We start from the raw sequence: 23,495 nt of genomic DNA on the forward strand, positions 1-23,495 counted from the left end.
TGGGGACCGGTCTTTTTTTTTTTGGACCATTGTTTTATTTTGGGTAAGACATTAGAAGCAAATCTAGGTCGCCCCTTATTTAAATAGTTACATTCATACAAAAATTATCCATTTCAATTAAGTTAGTGTAATGATTAGTTGTATCATTAGGTTAACATAATTAGTGATTAGTGCAAGATTAAATAAAAAAAATTAAACTAAAAAGAAATTAAACTCAACTAAATGATTAGTGCAAGATTAAATCAAGAATAATTTAAAAAAATTGAACAAAGGTTTGGTTGGGAAATATTTTTTGCGACGTAACCGAACCTTAGTTCGCTTGGGAAAATGTTTTTCGCGACGTAACCGAACTATGGTTCGGTTGGGAAATATTTTGCGAAATAACCGAACTAAGGTTCGGTTGGGAAATGCCTTGTGTTTTGCTACTAACCTAACTATTAGGGTTCGGTTGAGAAATATTTTTTGCGACTTTATCGAACCCTTAGTTCGGTTAGGAAATATTTTTTGCAACGTAAAGGGACTGTTATTATGTTGGGAAATATCTTTGCAAAATAACCGAACTAAGGCTCGGTTGGGAAATGATTTTGCAACTAACCGAACTATTAGGGTTCCATTGGAAAATGTTTTTTGCTACTAACCGAACTATTAGGGTTCGGTTGGGAATTTTTTTTTGCGACTTTACCGAACCCTTAGTTCGGTTAGGAAATGTTTTTTGCAACATAAATGGACTGTTATTATGTTGGGAAATATCTTTGCGAAATAACCGAACTAAAGTTCGGTTGAGAAATGTTTTTGCAACTAACCGAACTATTAGGTTTCAGTTGGAAAATGTTTTTTGCTACTAAACGAACTATTAGGGTTCGGTTGAGAAATGTTTTTTGCGACATAACCGAACTAAGGTTCGGTTGGGAATTTTTTTTTTGCGAAGTAGCCAAACTGTTCTTCATGTTCATCATTTTCATTAGGTTCGGTTAGTTCGACAAAGTTTTCACATAATTCCTAGTCGAACTTCTCTCTGCAACTTCCATTTTCAACTCATTTGATGGTTAATACTCATTTTTTCAATCGAACGAGGAACGTCGAGGAAAAAGAGAAGAAGAAGAGCAATTTTTTTTTCAAAACTAAAAAATTTCGATTCCCCACTGTTTTTGTTTTTGATTTTGATTTTGATTTTGGTTAATAGATCCATTTAGGTTAGATATATATGATTAGATTTATATAGTTATTAGGTTAGTATTAGTTTAAATTAAACTAAAAAGTAAATGTGTATTTACTTAAATTTAGGACACCCCTTATAAATATAGGGAGGTTGGCCTAATAAGACCATGGTCCCCAGAGAAAACCATGGTCCCTAAAAAAATGGTTCCTTTGAAAAGGTTGAATGTCCCCAAAACGCTCATTTCCAAATATTTGCTATTTTCCCCGAAAGTTTGTTGTTACCATTTTTGCAAATGGTTTTTATATGGACTGAGAAGCGATTGGAATAGAGCTGTAATAGAGCGCATGATCCTACAAACTAAGATACCTTAATCGCCTATAATAAAAGTAAATAGTCTTCAGTACATGTGAATTGATACTGAAATGAAGAGTCGAGAATGAAAAGTTGAAATCACGTCACGTGGTCGTATGCAAATGGCAAACAAGTGGTTGTCTCTTTTATCATTTTTACTAAAATAATGACATCGAATTTTTTTCAGGATAACAAGTATAAAATCAAAATAACGAACACAATAATTTTCATTCACTAAAACTATACACTGAGGAAACGAGTCACAAAAAAGATCACTGGACATGTTATTGCAATGAAATTTGGCCGTTCTGTTTTTTAATTGTATGCGAAGTTAAAAGAGATAAAATGTTTGTTGCGTGGCACATGCACAAATTTAGTTTCTTTTTTAAAGTAATAAAATAAAACTAAGATGATTGATTTATTAAAGAGAAGTATTTACAAAGTTTTTTTCCTCTTGCAACCGAGCTAGAGTATTACTGGGAGGAACGACAACCACACTTCACATAGTCTATAAATTCTAGCATATTTGACAGAATATCTGCAATCTTATTTTTCTCTTTTGGGGTATAGTTACATTTCCAAAATACAACTCACTAAATAGAGATTTTATGGCTAAAATTAAATTTCGAATTCTCCGGTCAATGTTGAAGAGACTTTTTCACTACATCAACAATTATTTTTGAGTCCATCTCAAACTCCACCCTTTCCAGATTCAATTTCTTAGCCCATTGACGTGCCTCTTATATTCCTCTACATTCAGCTTGATCTGGACCTCTTTGGAACGTTTGGTAGATGCACTTTGAACCCTTGTGGGTACCTGCAAAATCACGAATCATTAAACCAATACCTCCAGTGTTATTTGTATGCAAAACAATAACCATCATAGTTAATTTTATAAGTTCCTCTCGGTGGGGGGCACCAATGAAGGTTAAAAAGTGAATGCACATGAGATAAAATTCGAAAAGGTGGAGGTTTGCTTTCAAACTCAGATATCTATTTCTTGCAACAATATATAATTTTGTGTGGGGTTATGTTGTTGCATTTGAAGACCTTGTCACATATTTCGGTCCTATATAACCATGCCACAATGATCATTTTACAAACAACATTTTCTTGAATCTGATCATTACAGATCTTGCAGACTCATACATGTTTTTGCTTCTCCATCTTGGTAACCTAGAAACCATCTTGTGTACATGAGAATAAAAAGGTTTTTTTTTTCTTCCCACAAATAAAGGTAAACTTAGGTATTTTTCATTTTTGATGTCAAGTTGTCTAACTCGAAGAATACCAATGATATTCTGGAAAGACGATAGGCTCATATTATTTGAGAAATAAACTTTTGATTTATGGAAATTGATGAGGTGACATGAGAAAAAACTGAAATCCTCAATGACTTGAAACATCTTGTTATTTTTAACTTGAAATGCATTGCAGAAAAGAAGACAATCATCTGCAGACATGAGATGATTAATTTTTGGTGCTGATCTTAAAATCTTCATACATGTTAACTAGTTTGTATACTCATAGTGGTATAGTTTTCTTGAAAAATCTTCCATTTCCAAGATAAATAGATAAGGAGGAAGAGGATATCCTTTGCTAATTCCCTTAGTGGGTATGAAATATTTATAAGGAGATCCGTTTATCATGATTTCAATTTGAGTTGTGCTGATACATTGATGTATTAGATGACACAACTTATCACTAAACCAAAACTTCTTTAGAACCTCAATGAGAAAATCCCACATTCCAATCTGTCAAATGCTTTTGACATATTCATTTTTAGAGCTAGATGACTTGTCCTTCCACCCTTTTTCTTCTTGGCTTTTACTATATCTTAAATTAAACAAATATTCTCAAAGATCATCCAACCAGGAACATAGGCTGACTGCATTGAGGAAATGATGTTGGTCATATGCTTTTCAGTCTTAAAGCAATAATCTTAGAGAGATCGGTTTGCACACAGTATTGCATAATGCAATAGGCCTGTAATCTTCAGGTTTATGAGTTGTAGATGATTTTGGCATTAAAGTAACTCTGATGTTGTTAATCTTCTTGAGGAGATAACCATAGTTGAAGAAAAACTTTACCATCTTGCATACATCTTCTTTAACCAGTTGTCATTGTTTTTGATGAAAGCCATGTAGGAATCTATCAGGACCAGGGGATGTCCATGGTTCCATGCACATTAAAGCACTATAAATTTCCGCTTCTGAATGTATGGAGGTCATCTCTCTATTTTCTTGATCAGAAATAATTGTTGGTACATGTTGGAGAAAATGAAAACTGTCTGCTGGATTTGATGTTGAGCTAATTTTCTTAAAGTGATCAACAAGGAGGTCATCCATAGAATCTCTGTCTTGACACCATGTTCCATCTGTAGATTGGAGAGAATCAATTGATCTTATTTCTTGACCTTCTCTGGTTTGCTCTAATATGGAAATATTTTAAGTTTCTATCTATATCATTATAAAAATAAGCTATCGATTTTTGCCTATTAAAACTTGCTTGGACTTCATTTAGAGAATCAATTTCCTTCTCAATCCTCAAAACCTCAGAAGTATTAGATCCTTGTGAGTTTGTGGCTTGCAGGTGAGTTAATTGTTGTTGGAGATCATTAATTCTAGGTTTGATGTGGCCAAAAGTTTTTCTTGCTCTAGATAGATAATATATGTCTAGTGTTAGACAACTTATAAGTAAGAACATACTTAGCAGACCCCGTACGGTTAGACTTCCAAGCATTTGATATTTCATTTAACCATTATTATCTTGCAGCAATGTTCAAAAAATTTCTAGTTTCTCCCCGTGGTAATATAGGTATTATACAAGGATGACATGATGGGAGTATGATCAGACCCTAGTTGGGGCAGGTGAACTAGTTTGGCATGCGGAAAGCTTAAAGTCCATTCACTATCAATCAATGCTCTAGTCCATATATTTATTTTCCAATACCATAAATCTAGTTTTTCTAAAGCACATAAGCTCTTTTTAAGTAGTGTGTGATTCTTGAGCTGAACACACGGATTAAATTACATGCATATATTGTACAATGTCTTACTTTAGACGGGTTAGTATTTGATACAAGTCAACAACCTAAACCCCCGACCACATCTCCCACTCCAGGCTGAGACTTGCGCTAACCTCCTCTCCCATTGGTCGGTCAACAGAACCCTCCTCCTGATTGGTTTAAAAACAAGTTAACCCCTTTACATTTCGTGACCGTTAATTTTTAATCAAACTGATTTGATCCGATGCTCCAAATTGATTCTGCATTTACGTTATATTTTTAGAATCTTAACTGTGAAATTTGCTTCATATATTTTAGGTATGTATTCCATAATTTTATCGAGAAAAAAATCTAATTGGAGAAAAAAATCTATCTTATTCCTAATTTAGCGACAAAAGATAAAGTATTTTCGAAAAAACTATATTATTTCAATTTATGCTATTCAATAATAGCGTACGTTTGGATTTTGAGAAACAAATATAAAACTCCAAAATCAACATAGGTACTTACCATTCCGGTAAAATCTAATTCAAAAAACAACTCTATCTTATGACAAATTTAGAGATAAAAAAATTAAATATTTTTAGAAAAAAATATTTATGGGAGTTTTCTTGATGATTACGAGCCACGGGTTCCACGGATTTTGATTACAGTAACACACAAGGATTACATCATAATTATATATCATCTCTTCTGCTTCTTTTTCTTTTACATGATAATCAACATCTCTTTTAAATTACGTTCTGATATTCTTTCTATGCTTATTTCAGTGTTTATTCTCTGTTTCCAAGCCCTAATTTTCGAACAACACCAGCAGAGTAGGTAAATCCTTTAATTTATTCGTCCTCTTTTCTTTTTCTCTGTTTCCCTTATTTTCTCCCTCCCTTTCATCAATCCGATTACAAAGTAGAATCATAATTTGTTATCATTCCCAACCTTCATAACTGACCTGAAGTTCTAAATTCTATTTATTCGTTTAGGGTTTCCTTTTTATTTTTCTGATTTGGGTTCGGTTGGTTAGTACTGATTATAATTTGTTTTGTTGATTTGATGATTATTATATTTTATCGTGGAGCTGATACTAGGTTAAAGTGATTAAGGTTTTCTCCCGTAACACATATCACAGTCAAAGGTAGGTGTTTTTTATTATTTCAAGCTAGGATTTTTGCTGCAATTTCTATATGATGTTGATTTTGTTTTGTGATATGTTAATGTAATCTTAGGTAATGATTTTGTGGGAGAGTAGGATAAACCTTTGCAGCAGTCTGTCGGTGTCATATCATGGGTAAACAAATTATTTAGCCTTCTATGAAATCATGTTTCATATTTAATCCTGTTTGACATCTTTTTTTTTAATACAATTTTAGTTTTAAATCTTGGTTTCGTTTGTGTTTTTAAATTGCAGTTTGATCCGAATGTGGATGAGGGATAAATTTTGTTTTTAACAGACGACAGATTCTGACAATTCAATAGTCATTGAATCAGGACACCTAAAACGATATTTTATGGTCTTTTGTTTACCCATTGAATCAGGTTTAGGATATAGGCTCTCCATTTCAGCGATAATTTCTTTTGCCCTGTATGAAATAATGTTTAATATGTCCTAGTTTTTGACTTTATTTTTAATTTTATATAATTTCAGTTTTAAATCTTGGTTTGGTTTTGTATTTTTAATCTGCAGTCCGAATGTAGATTAGAGCTAATCTTTGTTTGTAAGAAATGGCAAATCAATACTCAAGGGGGCTCAGTTGAGGTATTCTGTTGTTCACTTCATAAGGAATCTTCTTTTACTCATATGATTCCTACATATTTGTTGATATTATTTTTCGTGTAGTATTTAATTCTAGGTTTTCAGTTTACTGCGTATTTATTTTTCTGGGTTTTATGCAATCTGAGCTGACCATAGCGAAATAATCTCATAGGAATTGAAATTCTGAATTGATTTGGAGGAACACCTAGGGTTTCAAATATATGGACAAACAATGACAATTAATCACCATGATGGTTTGATAAAGGCTGGGATAGTTCCGTCTTTATGGAGTTCGGAAACATCGTATTAAAGCCTTATCTTTTTTGCTCCACCTTTTCGGACCGCTAATTACCACTGCTGATGTAAGGTTATCACTTAACTTTTGGAGATTTCTTTATTAGCATTTTCAATTTTTATCACTTTTGCTCCGTATTAGTTTGGATTTGTCAATTAATATTATTGTTTTGTTGAGAAATATGCATCCACATTTATAATTACAATTACCATTAGCTAGGATTGTCTTTACATGTTTGTTGAATATAATGTTATGAATTTGTTTCACCTTCACCCTTTTTCTTATTTCCAATTTAACATTCTTGAGTTAATATCATATTTTTTGTTATCTATATATAATTTTTAAATTTTTATATTTTCTCATTGCACAATTACCTTATTATATGATGAAAAAAAAGATAAACTGTAGCTTTAGGAATCTCATAAATATTTTTATTATGTCATGAATTAGGCTACATAAAAAATATGTTAATAAAGTAATGCATTTTTCACATCTCCGTGTGCAGGAATTTCTTTAGTCAGAGCGTTAACATCAAGGAAACAATACAACCAGTATTCAGGTATGAACGTACTTACTTACCAGTGCTACCATTAACAATTGATAGAATCCACAAAACTTAGACTCCACGAAATTTCTAACCTTTTCCGTGAACGTTTGAGGTTTACCCGTTTAGGGAACAACAATTTTGATGATCTGATTCCTTCTCATATGGTTTACCCGAGAAGAGAGAACTTATCATACGGTTTACCCGAGAAGAGAGAAGCGAGACGCAATATACGGTTTAGAATTCAAAGGAAAATCCCTAATTAGTTTTGTACTACCATGAACTCTATGTTGTTAGTAATGTTATTTTTGATACTTGATCGTGGTATGTACTTAGTCCAATGCAACATTTCACATTATGCCCGTTACTTATTAATTGGATGCATGGAACTATTCTCTCTTTGAAAAATTTTATCCCATTTTTGATTGAATGCTTCTGTGCTATGTATTCCAAAAAAGTTCCTTAGGAAAATTTTGGAATGCCATCTCAGGAACTTATTGCATTTCTCTGACCAGTTCACCTTTCCAAGGATTCCATTCGGAATACTCACGTCTCAAGCTCTATAGTTTTCAGTATCGTCATCAGGTATGTGATAGACACATTTTTGTGTCTAATTTGATCTCAATACTATATATTGTTGGCACTCGATTTTGTACTAATTTTGTTATTTTATGTATTTGTAGGTATTTTTTGGAAATAAATATTTTTGGAAAATTCGGCTCGATAAGTTGATTTTGGCACCCGGAGGACACGTGTTATTCGGACTCCCAAGTTTGGATAAGGAGTAACCTAATTACTAAGGGGCACCCCCAGGTCACCCCCAAGGCATCTGTTATTGGCACCCCAGAACTGGATAGGGGGACACCCTTCTTCAAAATTCAAATTCTGAAAATTGGCGGGAAAATGTTCACAGTTCTGGAGAGATTTCGATCGAGAAAATGAAGGAGTTGTAGGTCGATTCAATGGCTGAAATTTGATAGAGAGATGTGATATAGGTTAAGGAACACATTTTGGGAAGTGGGTTTGATCGTAATTGGCTGGAAAACGCGTGATGATTCACACACCCAAAACAGAGCACGTGTATTGTAACACGAGCAAAATTGAAGTTCTTGTGTGCATGGAGGAGTTCTAATAGCATTGGACGAGTTCTGAGGCGTGGAGAAGGCAATTGGGAGTGTGCAGGAAGAAAGAGTACATAAGAATCTTCTATTTTTGGCAATTATTCCCTATTTTTGGACAGCGGCAATAATGAAGATTATCTCGAGTTATGGCGAGATTAAACGCACCTGTAGGGTATAAAAGGGCCCCTTGGGTTTAGTAGATAGGCTGTCGAGAGTTTGGGGTGGAAAGGAGGTCCAGAGAAGAAGAAATTCGAGTTTTCCCAAACTCGGTTTCTGCTGCTGCTGATGAACACGAAAAACACGAAGAACGGACTCGCAGCAGCAGTCGTTTATCAACAGTGAAAGAGACTCTCCGGCGTGGGTCGTAGGTGTGGGTCTTAGAGATTCAGTAACAATAGCACCTCTTCTTGTCGTTTATTTTGGACGCCTTTGGTGGGTCGCAGAATCCTGTTTAATACTATTTACTTATCTTTCTCTTCATTGTAAAACACTTTTGAGCATCAATGAAATTCTTTGAGAGGTTTTCCAACATGATGAGCTAAACCCAACACTGGGACGACGAAGGAGGCCATTTTTCATTTTCAAGTGGTTCAGAATTTAATTCTAGGCGATTACAGTTCAAAAAAAAACAAATATTAACTCTAGTTTATTGCCAAGATAGATTTTATAAAATATTAGTTGTATTTCTTAAGCATGGCATATCAAAAATCCCTAGGATTAAGCATACTCCATCAAATGAAATCACGAGTAATTAATTTAAAATCTTATTTCAATTAAAATTGGTGCAAAAAGTAAATAAAGAATTAATTTAAATTACCACATGGATGAAACACGGCCTCCTCCGTCGTCCCAGTGTTGGGTTTAGCTCATCATGTTGGAAAACCTCTCAAAGAATTTCATTGATGCTCAAAAGTGTTTTACAATGAAGAGAAAGATAAGTAAATAGTATTAAATAGGATTCTGCGACCCACAAAAGGCGTCCAAATTAAACGACTTAGAAGAGGTGCTATTGTTACTGAATCTCTAAGACCCACACCTACGACCCACGACTCAGAAGAGGTGCTATTGTTACTGAATCTGCTATTGTTAATACTTATTCTGATTGGTCTAACTGGTCCGGTCTTTTTTTTTTTTTTCCTTTTTTTTTTTTGGGTAACTCAGTCACTCTATTTCACCCTAGCAAAGGTAATAACTTGAATCGTGTGCCCCACCAAATCACTTGAAACAAAAGAAAACTAAAAATAGAAAGTGAAAAGGACTCGACGAGATATGGCGAAACTATCATGTTATTTTTAACACCTGAGCTCTGTGCTTTTATGAATAGACTCTATAGATGTTTCCATCTAGTCAGATTGGTTCCTCAGCTCCTAAAACAAAAATGTTTCCATCCACTTGGATTGGTTAGTGCTATCCTTAATAGGCGTAAATTTCTAGGCTCTGGAGTTTATTTATTGCAACTAAAAAGTTTCTCCTATACCCCCAAACTTAAATCTAACATTGTCCTCAATGTTCTAAAGATGAAACTAAAAGCATGAACAAGGAGAAACTGTTACCATTTGAAGCGAAAGAGTTAAGGAAAGATATTACCGTGTTGCATGAGATTGGGTTACCTCCCAAGAAGTGCTAAGTTTAAAGTCTTCAGCCAGACGTAGGAAAGGTTTAGTCAACTCGAACCGTATAACATAGCCGGAATAACTGTGGGTCTTTAAAACCAAAAAGAGCTGAAAAAAGGAAACTACAGTGAACCAACGAAATGAACAACACTAGCATGCCCTTACCTAGTTTCCTGATAACTATCGCTAATTGTGGTTCAGGTTCAGGTTCTATGAAAGGGTCTAAATAGAATATTTTCATTGGTTGCGTTTCTTCATAGGTTGGATCCAAATTATTAGGTCCTAGAGTCTGGAAAAACTCAAATAAGAACTTGGAATCACAAAGTAATAACCTAAATAATTGCGGATCCTCTAAGTCAATCAGATATGACTTACAAAATTGACCACAGTGAGAATAGTGGTCATTCTTAAGAAAATGTATCGATTCTAATTTCCTAAGGCATTTAGGTTTAGTCTCACAACTTAATATTCGACACATTTGGAATATAAACGTTCCCACAGTTGGAAGAAAACTATTTGGTGGGAAAACAAAGTCAATATGGGGATCATAGCCTGGGCAAACCACATCAACCAGAGGATGGGTTTCTAACGACTGAACTTCTTCCTGGACATCATTAGGTTCGGGAAAACGAGTATGAAGGTAATCTTGTAAAATGGTTGAGGCACATATGTCAAGTCCCAAGTGAGGGACCTTTATAAGAGTTAAAGGTAAGGCACTAGGAAGGTGATAATCACCCCCAAACTTAGAGTTTTCAGTGTCTCTAGCTAGACTAGTCACAATCTCCCTAATTTCTGGATCATTAGATTCTTGAAAATGGTCAATTGATTCTTCTAAGTTATTATCAGGTGGTGCATCTTTACTCATGTTTAAAATCTCTACGAGTTCATGTTCTTCGTCTAAGACTAATGTTTCTAAATCGCTAGACTCTAAAACAATATTCTCAGAATAAACTCGTTCCTCTAGACCATTATCGGCTTCGTAATCCTCGTCTAAAACTGTGGTATCTCTAGTCAAATCCTCGTCCTTTTGAATAGGTGAATAATTATTAAAATTATTTGGATTTGAACTAGAAATAACATTATCATTATAAGGCTCAATTGGAGAAACAAATTCCTGATTACTCAGCCTACATATTTCAGATTCTTCATCATCACTATCCTCATCATCATGATACAATTTTCGAAATATAAGAATTCTCAATATTTGTTCCAAACTACATGGTCTATGTTTATAATATTTCTCATAGATCATTAGATGTGATTCCTTAATAAAAGTTGGAGTATCCATATATCGCTGCCCACGCATATATTCACCAAGAGTCATTTCCGAAGACGTCTCTTGATAACGAGAATTTCTAGACATATATTCTCGCAACGTCATCGCAGGTGGCGTCTCCTCAAAAGGATTCATCACCGAAGAAATATAAACTACAGAGGGATTCTATACAATCACAAACAAGGCCGACTCGACTCCACCAAAACAAACCTAAAGATTTCTAGCAAACAAAAAGCATGATGGCTCCACTTAGATTGTTTCTAGACCATCTTCTATCTTTCGAAATGGAATTCGTTGCAATTTGAGCAAACCCCTCTGGAATCAATCCGAGTCAAAGTAAGTTGAATTGAGGCGAGGGAAGCTCAATGGAGCTTTGATACCCAAGGCCTCACCGCTATCACAAGGCGGCGCAGTCACGCATTCAACTCACAGAAACCATCATGAACTTTGGAGTGTGCTTAAAGAGCAACCAATATTTTTCGAACGAGTTTCCTATTAAGCTCGTTACCCTATAGGTCTCGTTCTATTCCAAATTTTAAGCTCGGGTTCGCGTTAGGTTTCGTTTTCCTAAGGCGGGCAAGAAGGGAACGGTGATAAAATCCGAACCCTTATCTTGTATTGGCCAGGCCTTTCCCTTTACTAGGAATTTAAAACAGTCCAAATTCGTCCTCAATCAATGAATCACCTTAAGGAATACAGTAACTCGCTTACAGGAGATTCGCGAGTGTTTCGATGAACTTACCTCCCGTACCAGACGGGGGATGAACCGTTGAAGTCGACTCGGGCCACGACTCCTATGTCATGTACGAACCCGAGGGGCCGAGACGATATAGTAATCGTCGTCCTTCCCTGCACACAGTTTATATAATATTTTTTTTTTAATAAACTAGAGTTAATATTTGTTTTGTTTTGAACTATAATCTCCTAGAATTAAATTCTGAACCACTTGAAAATGAAAAATAGCCGAATCTTTAGTCCCAGTACTCTCGCCCATTGTGACAAATATTGTGTATATATTTTTATTTTTAAATCTTTACAAGTCCGAGCAACGAACTTTTACCACCACTTTCAAAACAACAATAGTATGTAGACTACATTGTGTAGCTCTCATTCATCAGGTATATCCCTACCATGTTGTAGTCAAACTTTACAGAATAGAAATTTGTAATAGAGCGCATGATCATACAAAATGAGATACCCTAATCGCCTATAATCAAAGTAAATAGTCTTCACTACATGTGAATTGATACTGAAATGAAGAGTCGAGAATGAAAAGTTGAAATCATGTCACGTGGTCGTATGCCAATGGCAAACAAGTGGTTGTCTCTTTTATCATTTTTACTAAAATAATGACATCGAATTTTTTTTAGGATAACAAGTATAAAGTCAAAATAACAAACACGATAATTTTCATTCACTAAAATTATACACTGAGGAAACGAGTCACAAAAAATATCACTCGACATGTTATTCCAATGAAATTTGGCAGTTCTGTTTTTTAATTGTATGCGAAGTTAAAAGAGATAAAATGTTTGTTGTGTAGCACATGCAGAAATCTAGTTTTTTTTTTTTTAAAAAAAAATTAAATAAAACTGAGATGATTGATTTATTAAAGAGAAGTGTTTACAAAGTTTTTGTCCTCCTGCAACCGAGCTAGAGTATTACTAGGAGGAACGACAACCACACTTCACATAGTCTATCAGTTCTAGCAGATTTTGACCGGATATCGACAACCTTATTTTTCTCTTTTGGAGTATAGTTACATTTCCAAAATACAACTCACTAAATAGAGATTTTATGTCTAAAATTAAATTGTGAATTCTCCAGTCAATGTTGAAGAGACTTTTTTCACTACATCAACAATTATTTTTGAGTCCATCTCAAACTCCACCCTTTACAGATTCAATTCCTTAGCCCATTTACGTGCCTCTCATATTCCTCTACATTCAGCTTGATCTGGACCTCTTTGGAACATTTGGTCGATGCACTGAACCCATGTGGGTACCTGCAATATCACGAATATTAAACCAATACCTCCAGTGTTATTTGTATGCAAAAAAAGAACCACCATAGTTAATTTTATAAGTTTATCTCTGTGGGGGGCACCAATGAAGTTTAATACGTGAATGCACATGAGATAAAATTCGAGAAGGTTGAGGCTTGATTTCAAACTCAGATATCTATTTCTTGCAACAATATATAATTTTGTGTGGGGTTATGTTGTTGCATTTGAAGACCTTGTCACATATTTCGGTCCATATACACCAAGCCACAATGATCATTTTACAAACAACATTTTCTTGAATATGATTTGCAAGAAGTCTTTCCAACAAGCCGTAAATCCAATCCTGCAAGCTCATACCATTCCCAAATAGACAAACCAAACTCTTCTAGCTATATCACACTCTAGAATGCAGTGAGAAGACGTTTCATCACATTGAGAACAAAAAGGACAGTTGAAATCTCTAGAATGGATGACATGATTTAACTTATCTCTAGTAGGGAGAATGTTCTTCACACATTTTCACGCGAATTGATTAATTCTTGGCACAAGCGGCAATCTCCAAAGTCTTTTGAATATAGATATCATTTGTTGATCTACTGGGTTATTGATGTTTTTTTCTTCAAACATTCCGGTATGTAGACTTGACTGAGAAGAAACCATTATTTTCAAGCGTCCAAATTATTCTTTCCTCATGATGTAGATGAATAGATAAGCTAAGGATGAGTCTTGGTGTATCTGAATCAAACGGGTTGAAGATCAGATTATAATCCGAACCTCCTGCATTCTGAGAAAAACGTTGATGGACATGGACATAGTTAAAATGGTTAGTGATTCCATCTTTGGGCATTGGAGGACCATCTAGTTGAGCTATCCATTTTTGTTTCTATATTAAAATCTTTTGACTATTTCCGAAACTCCAGCAACTGCATCTTTCGATGAAGTCAAAATCACTGTTGATGCTTCTCCAGGACCAAGTTGAATTTTTTTTTTCTTCTGAAGATTGAATACCTTTCCATTTGAGTAATATTTTGCTTGCAGTAACTTTAAACAAATTGAAGTATTATCAGTGCATAATTTCCAAGTAGATTTGGCTAAAATACCTTTGTTGAACAACTCTATATCTCCAAAACCTAAACCTCCTTCCTCTTTGGGTATATTAACACCACTCTATGAGATAAAATGTTTGCCCTTATAAGTTTTCTTGTTTCTCCAACATTTTTGTTGAGCTGAGTTTAATTCTTTGACTTGAAGGATGTCATATGATGGACTGGGATGTCATTTATAATATTCCGTATCATTACATATCTTGCAGACTTATACATGTTTTTCTTTCTCCATCTTGGTAACCTAGAAACCATCTTGTGTACATGAGAATAAAAGGGATTTTTTTTTTTCTGCCCACAAAGAAAGGTAGACTTAGGTATTTTTCATCTTTGATGTCAAGTTGTCTAACTTGAAGAATACCAATGATATTCTGGCAAGACGATGGGCTCATATTATTTGAGAAATAAACTGTTGATTTATGGAAATTGATGAGGTGACATGAGAAAACACTGAAATCGTCAATGACTTGAAGCATCTTGTTATTTTAAACTTGACATGCCTTGCATAAAAGAAGACAATCATCTGCAGACATGAGATGATTAATTTTTGTTGCTGATCTTAAAATCTTCATACATGTTAACTGGTTTGTAGACTCATAATTGGTATAGTTGTCTTGAAAAATCTTCCATTGCCAAGATGAATAGATAAGGAGGAAGAGGATCTCCTTTCCTAATTCCCTAGTGGGTATGAAATATTTATAAGGAAATCCGTTTATCATGATTTCAATTTGAGTTGTGCTGATCCATTGATGTATTAGATGACACAGCTTATCACTAAACCCAAACTTCTTTAGAACCTCAATGAGAAAATCCCACATTCCAATCTGTCAAATGCTTTTGACATATCCATTTTTAGAGCTAGATGACATGTCCTTCCACCCTTTTCTTTGTTGCTTTTACTATTTCTTAAATTAAACAAATATTCTCAAAGATCATCCAACCAGGAACACAGGCTGACTGCATAGGAGAAATGATGTTGGTCATATGCTTTTCGGTCTTAAAGCAATAATCTTAGAGAGATCGTTTTGTACACAGTATTGCATAATGCAATAGGCCTGTAATCTTCAGGTTTATGAGTTGTAGATGATTTTGGTATTAAAGTAACTCTAGTGTTGTTAAACTTCTTGAGGAGATAACCATAATTGAAGAAAAACTTTACCATCTTGGATACATCTTCTTTAACCAGTAGTCATTGTTTTTGATGAAAGCCATGTATGAATCTATCAGGACCAGGGGATGCCCATGGTTCCATTCACATTAAAGCACTATAAATTTCCTCTTCTGAAGGTATGGAGGTCATATCTCCATTTTCTTGATCAGAAATAATTGTTGGTACATGTTGGAGAAAATGAAAACTGTCTGCTGGATTTGATGTTGAGCTAATTTTCTTAAAGTGATCAACAAGGAGGTCTTCCATAGAATCCTTTCTTGACACCATGTTCCATCTGTAGATTGGAGAGAATCAATCGATCTTATTTCTTGACCTTATCTGTTTGCTCTAATATGGAAATATTTTAAGTTTCTATCTATATCATTATAAAAATAATCTCTCGATTTTTGCCTATTAGAACTTGATTGGACTTCATTTACAGAATCAATTTCCTTCTCAATCCTCAAAAACTTAGAAGTATTAGATCCTTGTGAGTTTGTGGCTTGCAGGTGAGTTAATTGTTGTTGGAGATCATTAATTCTAGGTTTGATGAGACCAAAAGTTTTTCTTGCTCCAGATAGATAATATATGTCTATTGTTAGACAACTTATAGGTAAGAACATAAGTAGCAGACCCAGTACGGTTAGACTTCCAAGCATTTGATATTTCATTTAACCATTATTATCTTGCAGCAATGTTCAAAAAATTTCTAGTTTTTCCCCGTGGTAATATAGGTATTATACAAGGATGACATGATGGGAGTATGATCAGACCCTAGTTGGGGCATGTGAACTAGTTTGGCATGCGTAAAGCTTAAAGTCCATTCACTATCAATCAATGCTCTAGTCTAGATTTTATTTTCCAATACAATATCTAGTTTTAAAGCACATAGGCTCTTTTTAAGTAGTGCGTGATTCTTGAGCTGAACACATGGATTAAATTGATAAAACTTACATGCATATATTGTACAATGTCATGCTTTAGATGGGTTAGTATTTGATACAAATCAACAACATAAACACCCAACCACATCTCTCACTCCACGCCGAGAATTGCGCTAACCTCCTCTCCCGTTGGTCGGTCAACGGATCCCTCGCTCCTGATTGGTTTTAAAACAAGTTAGCCCCTTTACATTTCGTGACCGTAAATTTTTAATCAAACTGATTTGATCCGATGCTCCAAATTGATTCCACGTTTACGTTATATTTTTAGAATCTTAACCGTGAAATTTGCTTCATATATTTTAGGTATGTATTCCATAATTTTATCGAGAATTAAAAAAATCTAATTGGAGAAAAAAATCTATCTTATGCCTAATTTAGAGACAAAAGATAAAGTATTTTCGGAAAAACTATATCACTCCAATTTATGCTATTTAATAATAGTGTACGTTTGTATTTTGAGAAACAAATCTAAAACTTCAAAATCAACATAGGTACTTATCATTCCGGTAAAATCTAATTCAAGAAACAACTCTATCTTATGACATATTTAGCGATAAAAAAATTAAGTATTTTTTATAAAAAATATTTATGGGAGTTTTCTTGATGATTATGAGGCACGGGTTGCACGGATTTTGATTACAGTAACACACAAGGATTACATCATAATTATATATCATCTCTTTCTTCAACTCCATTTCTCTATTCTTCTTCTTTTTTTTACATGATAATCATCATCTCTTTTAAATTACGTTCTGATATTCTTTCTATGCTTATTTCAGTGTTTCTTCTCTGTTTCCAAGCCCTAATGTTCGAACAACACCAGCAGAGTAGGTAAATCCTTTAATTTATTCGTCCTCTTTTATTCTTCTCTGTTTCTCTTATTTTCTCCCTCCCTTTCATCAATCCGATTACAAAGTAGAATCATAATTTGTTATCATTCCCAACCTTCATAACTGACCTGAAGTTCTAAAATCTATTTATTCATATGGGGTTTCCTTTTTATTTTTCTGATTTGGGTTCGGTTGGTTAGTACTGATTATAAATTGTTTTGTTGATTTTATGATTATTATATTTTATCGTGGAGCTGATACTAGGTTATAGCGATTGAGCTTTTTTCCCGTAACACATATCACAGTCAAAGGTGGGTGTTTTTTATTATTTCAAGCTAGGGTTTTTGCTGCAATTTCTATATGATGTTGATTTTGTTTTGTGATATGTTAATGTAATCTTAGGTAATGATTTTGTGGCAGAGAAGGAGAAACCTTTGCAGCAGTATGTCGGTGTCATATCATGGGTAAACAAATTATTTAGCCTTCTACGAAATCATGTTTCATATTTAATCCTGTTTGACATCTTTTTTTTAATACAATTTTAATTTTAAATCTTGGTTTCGTTTGTGTTTTTAAATTGCAGTTTGATCCGAATGTGGATGAGGGATAAACTTTGTTTTTAACAGACGACAGATTCTGACAATTCAATAGTCATTGAATCAGGACGCCTAAACCTATATTTTATGGTCTTTTGTTTACCCATTGAATCAGGTTTAGGATATAGGCTCTCTATTTCAGCGATAATTTCTCTTGCCCTGTAGGAAATAATGTTTAACATGTCTTAGTTTTTGACTTTATTTTTAATTTTATACAATTTCAGTTTTAAATCTTTGTTTGGTTTTGTATTTTTAATCTGCAGTCCGAATGTAGATTAGAGATAATCTTTGTTTGTAAGAAATTGCAAATCAATACTCAAGGGGCCTCAATTGAGGTATTCTGTTGTTCACTTCATAAGGCATCTTCTTTTACTCGATATGATTCCTATATATTTGTTGACATTATTTTTTGTGTAGTATATAATTCTAGGAATTCAGTTTACTGCGTATTTATTTTTTCTGGGTTTTATGCAATCTGAGCTGACCATAGCGAAATAATCGCATAGGAATTGAAATTCTGAATTGATTTGGAGGAACACCTAGGGTTTCAAATATATGGACAAACAATGACAACTAATCACCATGATGGTTTGATAAAGGCTGGGATAGTTCCGTCTTTATGGAGTTCGGAAACATCGTATTAAAGTCCTTATCTTTTTTGCTCCACCTTTTCGGACCGCTAATTACCACTGCTGATGTAAGGTTATCACTTAACTCTCGGAGATATTTTTATTAGCATTTTCAATCTTTATCACTTTTGATGCGTATTAGTTTGGATTTTTCAGTTAATATTATTGTTTTGTTGAGAAACATCCACATTTATAATTACATTTACCATTAGCTAGGATTGTCCTTACGTGTTTGTTGAATATAATGTCATGAATTTGTTTCACCTTCACCCTTTTTCTTATTTCTAATTTAACATTCTTGAGTTAATATCAGATTTTTTGTTATCTATATATAATTTTCAAATTTTTATATTTTCTCATTGCACAATTACCTTATTATATGAAGAAAAAGAAGATAAACCAGCTTTAGGAATCTCATAAACATTTTTATTATGTCATGAATTAGGCTACATAAAAAATATGTTAATAAAGTAATACATTTTTCACATCTGCGTGTGCAGGAATTTCTTTAGTCAGAGTGTTAACATCAAGGAAAAATACAATCAATATTCAGGTATAAACGTACTTACTTACCAGTGTTACCATTAACAATTGATAGAATCCACAAAACTTAGACTCCACGAAATTTCTAACCTTTTCCGTGAACGTTTGAGGTTTACCCGTTTAGGGAACAACAATTTTGATGATCCGATTCCTTCTCATACGGTTTACCAGAGAAGAGAGAACTTCTCATACGATTTACCCGAGAAGAGAGAAGCGAGACGCAATATACGGTTTAGAATCCAAAGAAAAACCCCTAAATTAGTTTTGTACTACCATGAACTCTATGTTGTTAGTAATGTTATTTTTGATACTTGATCGTGGTATGTACTTAGTCCAATGCAACATTTCACATTATGCCCGTTACTTATTAATTGGACGCATGAAACTATTCTCTCTTTGAAAATGTTTATCCCATTTTTGATTGAATGCTTCTGTGTTATGTATTCCAAAAAAGTTCCTTAGGAAAATTTTGGAATTCCATCTCAGGAACTTATTGCATTTCTGTGACCATCTCCCCTTTCCAAGGAGTCCATTTGGAATACCCACGTCTCAAGCTCTATAGTTTTCAGTATCTTCATCAGGTATGTAGACTACATTGTGTATCTGTCATTCATCAGGTATAGCCCTACCATGTTGTAGTCAAACTTTACAGAATAGAAATTTGTATGTTTTATTTTCGTGAGATTAACTAATTCAATCGAGGAAGTATACTTTCCCAACATAACGAAGTGAATATGAATAGTCGTATTATCTACAAACATTTACATGAATTGAAACAAGGAACGACAAGAGGAGGCCTCTGAACTTTGTTTCATATACCCAAAAAGATCATTTATAACGTTTACTTTTTGTTCAACGAATTCATTTAATTTATTGATTTCATCCATGCACTTTTTAGTCATCCATTGCGCATGCATATGGATCTAGCAATATTGGTTTAATACTTAGATCAAAAGATAATTTCAGTTAAAAGGAAATAATCTTTTGTTTATACTATATACCCTTGAATTCGAATAGTGTTTCTTTTTGCAGATCATCACAAGAAGTGCACATCACAAATGCAGCACACTGATAGCGAGGGAGGCTGGGAGAGAAGTAATGGCTGACTAAAGTAATTTTATTTCCATAGAATATGAAAAATTGTTACTGAAAAACACGACTACAAATAATGGAGGAGAGGTAAACAACAATGGTATATGGGACTAGAAATCGCCACATTGTACTCGACTGCAGATGTTTTTTGGTATGCATATATGTTTTTATGGCATGGGGTTGCCACTATGTGGCGCAATGGCAGTGTATCCGACATCCAGGTTAGAATGTTGCCTATTTGATTCGTCTCCTTCTCCCACATAATAATTGTCTACACTACAGAATTTAGTTGTTAGTTATACTAATCATTATGCTTGCAATTCGACTCTGTTAATATGTGTAATTCTTTATGTATCTTCCTAAAAGTCAGCAAATTAACTCGATGTTGTCTCATTGTATGGTCAACAAAGGAGGCGTTTGGTATTTTCAGCTCAATTAATTGTAGTATATCTATATGACGGCCTCCACCACAACCTTCCACCTTCGTCGTCATTGTAGTATTTCTACATGTCGTAACCCTTGTTTATTATACTTATTAGATTTGAATTTTTCTTAAACCTTAGGTAATCATCCATACGAGCCATATATAGTTGTAGTGCATGAAATTAAATCAAGAAGTAAACTGGGACATGTCAGTCTAGAACTAGGAAATTTCTGAACTGGATTTCTAAATAACTAGTTACGTAGATAAATAGTAATAATTGTTTTATATAAATATCATGATAATATAAACTATAGTGACATATTAAATCTGTTATAATAACATAGTTATATAGTAACAGTTGGTCTAAAAAATGTTACGATAATGTCAACTATGGTGACACATTAAATCTGTTAGAGTAACATAGGTATATGGTAACAGTTTGTCTAAATAAATGTCACGATAATGTCAACTATGGTAACGTATTATATATGTTACAATAACAAGGGTATATAGTAACACTTATCACAAAAACTGTTACAATATACAATCTAGATGACAATATGTAATAGTTTTTACGAAAACTGTTACCATTATTTAGCAATCTAACAATTAGTGACAGACACTCTACGAACTGTTACCTTATAAAAGCTTGAACTGTTACTAAATGTCACTTTTCTACTAGTGATTGGTGTTATCTTTACAAGCATAATCAGGCATAATCAACTCAATTTGTTTTTTTATAGTCCTTATCTACCAAATATTTGTATTCCGTTGACATGTGAGCAAGACCCATCCTATTTATTGACTTTAGGCAGTTTGAAGCTTCTTGGCATGGAACGTTAAAATATTCTCAATGGTGTGAACTCTAGAAAATTATTTCTTGCAAGTCATTGCTTCTGAATCCAGTGATCATCTATTGTAGGGAGCTCTAATACTAACTCATTTCATGTTTGTGAACATTGAATTAAATTGTAGAAGAACACCAAAAAATTAGAGAAAATGTAATATAGTTGGGGAGTTCATTCTTTCATCCCTGGAGATGCCGAGTCTTTTTCGTATCTATGGGGAGATTTCATACTTTCAATATTTCAAAATCATCAATTTTGTGCAAATTTAACTCTTTTGTTTATATGGGTAAATGTAAATGTTGATATGCAGGAAAATACAGTATTTTAGTTGTTGTTTCATAGTTGTTGAGGTCTTTACAAACCAATATGATTAAGTAAGAAGTTCGGGACATGTTCAATTGTGTATATGGAATCTTTATATATTTTCCCATTTCTTTCCAATATTTTTTCAATCTTTATGTAAAGGTCATCAATTTGATTGGCTCAGTGCAGGTCTGCTGGTCGAATTACTTGAGTGGTTATTAAGTTGTCTCGGTGATTCTGCTCCCTAGTATCTTTTCGTGGAACTATATTCCAAGGATTTGTTGAATGGGAATTGCTAAGTAAAATCATCTTGAGCTTGGCCGCAGGATACCTTAGGATCTATGAAATACCCCTGCTATTTTTGGTGGTACACATCTCTCCTAAACCTAAAGGTTAGGTATTAATAATCCCAATAACCACGGAGAGTTCCCAATTTTATTGAAAGTACGAAGAGTTCCCAATTCTTTCTTTGATGATTAGCCTTTTACTTAAAAGGTTAAGGAAACCCCAACAATAACGGAGATAATTCCCAATAATATTAGAGGGATTTTCTTATTATTTAGGTTAGATTTGCTCTCTTCATATTTGTTGCCAATTTGGCGCTATCTGGTTGTTCATGTATGTGCTAAATATATGGTAGTAAGTTTATTTTGAAATCATCCTGTATGTTCTTCTTTTTAAATGCAGGCCATGCAAAATTACTATTACTAGAAAATATTATCAGAGTTTACGGCCAATCCACAATAGGTATCAGATTCCAAAAAGGTTGTTTGATTTTTTCTAAGTCCATATTTTATGATGTCTTGGTGTAGAGATGTTGATCAAAGTCGGTGATCCGAAGTACTTAAAAATAAATCTGTCGAGGTGGTTAATAGATATGTAGGCTCCCTAAATATTTGCATGGTTTATTTTATGCATATTGTGAGTGCGGTGGATATTAATTTACTGTCAGACATGATACTTTCCTTCTTTAAACAGGTCGTCTGATGATAAACGCATGCGTTTTCATTGCATGTAGCCTAACCAGATTTTTCTACGCATCTTTGTGAACAATTAAGTTCAACATGGATGTCTTTCATTAACTAATGCTACAGACATCTCCATTGACTTTGCGGTTGCACCTGTCGGTGTGTATATGGAGATGTTTCTAGCATTAGATTGTGCAGTCCTTCCAGTGTATACTGTCAGCAAAACTGAGGAGTCAGAATTTCACAGCTTCTAAATTAACCTATAATTTTTTGAATATTAAGACACAATACTTCCCATTCGGATGCAAGCGATGTCTCCATCCACTTTGCAGTCCAACCTGTTCAGATGTTTTCAACGTATGTTTTTCAAAAAATTAAGGCCATGCTAAAGATTCGTTAGTTGGATATTTAGAAGTACCCACTCTTGCACCTGAAGAAGAATGTGATTATTTTCATCTAGGAGTTGCGTTTGTTTGAAATTTTTGTACACATTATAGTTCTCCATGTGTGTGTGTTTTGTTTGGATTTCTGATGGACCTCCTATTGGTCCCGCTGCAGCTGGATTAGGAATCTCATGGCTTTTTGGCTGAAAATATGGCCATCGTATGTTAGCTTTATAGTGAGCTTAAGACTATCGATGATATAATGTGATTTTTAGGTGAAGCTCCTTATAGATAAAGGCAATCTATTGGGATTATAGCTGAAGCTGATCGGATCACATCCCCATCATATATATATTATAAGGTCATTACCTTTTCATGTTCTTATCCTATCCTGAATCTTTCTGATCCTACCAATGTTATTTTAGTTTTTTACATACTTAGACTTTAAAATGAAGGTGTATATTCTATTATGTTATATGAATTACAAGATGCAACATCACTGACAATAGCAATTTCTGAAAAAAAAGAAAAGCCTTTTTATCTTGGTTTGCTATATTTTTA

General features: G+C 33.9%; 1 pseudogene; it reads left to right on the forward strand.

The window, feature by feature from the left end:
- Window positions 1-17,758, forward strand: part of LOC113352789 — a 33,107-nt pseudogene extending 15,349 nt beyond the window's left edge.
- Window positions 17,759-23,495: the final 5,737 nt, after the last annotated feature.

This window comes from Papaver somniferum, chromosome 2 (assembly GCF_003573695.1).
Source record: "Papaver somniferum cultivar HN1 chromosome 2, ASM357369v1, whole genome shotgun sequence".
Taxonomy (NCBI): Eukaryota; Viridiplantae; Streptophyta; class Magnoliopsida; order Ranunculales; family Papaveraceae; genus Papaver; species Papaver somniferum.